Below are 2,269 nucleotides of genomic sequence, written 5' to 3' on the forward strand. Positions count from 1 at the left end.
CCTCTGCTGGTCCCAGCTAAGTACTGCACTCCATTACCTCATTGTAATTTTTAAAATTGGGGAACAAATTAACATTTGGACTGTTAATAATCATGAAAATATTTTTTTGTCTGGGTCGGCTTTTTTTCTAGTGTAGCTAAACGGTAACACAAATTTTTGCCAGCTGCCGAAGAAGCTCCCCCATATGGAGTTGGCATAAAACTGCAAGGTTTCACGCAGCAGGTTATTTATAACCGTCTTGCTCGAGATGCATGGCCTCGGCGCCTGATTAGTGTCTCCCCTCCTCTCCTCTCACTTCCCTGCTCACACTCTATCATCTTGTAGGCAGAATAATTGTGTTTAGCCACCATCCTGAGATCTCGGTGATTATCCAGATGTCGCCGAGACAATCTTCCGTATGGCCGTGGCACGTACTGTATGTATGTACAGATGGCCGGATAATTGCGGGAACACGATGAGAATCGCCCTGCTTTTTAATCACATTCAGGATTTTTTTTTTCTTTTCTTATGGTGGGCACTCGCCACTTGATGCCTCACATGATACATTTCGTATATTTGCATGAAAGCCACCGGTCTCATTTAGAGTAGGCGTTAGCATCATCTCATAAAATCCTGTTGATATTCTATTTATGTAACATCACGGAGTGCTGATATATCAGACGCATCGAAATGTTTTTCTGTTTGGCTTGACGGTGGAAATGTTTGAAATGTTGACAAGTGGAAATGATTGCCATCAAAATGATTTATTTATGTGTGTTTAACACTCTGAGCATTCAAAGTAGCTAGTAGCTAGCTAGTTTACTACTAGCTTACCGTATTTTACTGCTCCACTGCTATAAATGTTATCTGTGCTTGCAGGAAAATATAAGTCAATATTCTCAGTCCCAGATGCATTTATTTATTTATTTATTTGCTCATACATTCTTTCCGCTTCAGGGCATGGTTATTAAGTGCTGTAATCCGTTTGGCAATAAATCATGAACCCTCGAAGTCCAGGATCAAAGAAAAAGTCCCGACGGAAAAGGAAAGAAAGGAAGAAATTGGAGGTACATGGCATTCTCTCTCTTGAGTTACGCCATTTTCTCTAATAGTGTATAGGGTTGTGTCTATGGCTTTTTTCAACTGCAAAAAGTAACTGGCATTTGTTTGAGTAAGGCATCTCATTTGTGAAAACGGGCGATGCTAGACTTGTCATTGTCCATTGATTGTTGTTAACTCTCGCATTGGCAGATTCAATTCATATGACCTTTGTCTGTTAGATGACATGCATTTATTTTGGAAGAGACAACTTGTAAAACAAGCATGACTGCTGCTCCCCCTGGTCTGTTAGAATGGAGGCAGTTGAGTCTTAGCAAAGCGGGTGCACAGTTTCCTGCGTGGTTCATGAGCACCCACTCTCCACTATCTAAAGATAAATCGAGGGTGTCATGTGATTAATGGGGCATGGAGAAAGGGGAAAAGTTACTGCATACATTTGCATTCATCTGTGAGAAATGTCCCCCGTGAAGTTTTCTGGTGAAATCATTGCATGTCCTAAAGTACAGTTAAAAAATGTATCTAAGAGAAATAACAGGAGGCCTCAATCCACAAAAATCCCTTTTTTTTTCCTCGCTCTCTATTTTTTGTGTAAATATTTAAAAAATGAATCGCTGAATTACTATCTGATACTTTTCTTTTTTGAAGCCCTTGAAACGAAATTAACCACAAAAATATGTATTTCCCTGCTGCGGGAGTAATAAAGTTTTCTTCTTCTTGTCCAGACTCCACTTTAACATGAATGTGCTTGGTTGGTTAATTTCCAGCAGAGCATCGTCTCCAGTTATAAGAGGGTGCTCACACTTGTGCAACCAAATTATCTCCGTTGTTTATTTTTACTGACCTTCTCTGAAATTTAAAAATAATAAAAACCTCCATAGGAATAGCGACCTCTGTTGGTAAAAACTCCAACTGTATGACTGATGTCGCGCAGCTGACACGCGCCAGTGTTTATCTCAGCTAAAGTTGCTTCCGCACGTCTCTTGCGCATGCTCACTCCCTCTCCCAGTTGTGGTTAAAAAAAAAAAAAAGTTGGGGGGGTCGACAAGTACACGCCGGCTACAAGCGCATCCCCCCGGAGAAGAGAGTGATGAAGGGGGCTGCAGTTGTCATAGCAACGCCTGGGTGGTGGGGGTGGAGCTATAGCAAGTAGGACCAGCGAGTTTGTTTTGTTATTGAAGGTCACGTGCGAGGCCAAGCTCCGCCTTCTCGTTCCCTCCCCCCTCCTCCGTCC

This window comes from Hippocampus comes, unplaced genomic scaffold (assembly GCF_001891065.2).
Source record: "Hippocampus comes isolate QL1 unplaced genomic scaffold, H_comes_QL1_v1.1 scaffold10, whole genome shotgun sequence".
NCBI lineage: Eukaryota > Metazoa > Chordata > Actinopteri > Syngnathiformes > Syngnathidae > Hippocampus > Hippocampus comes.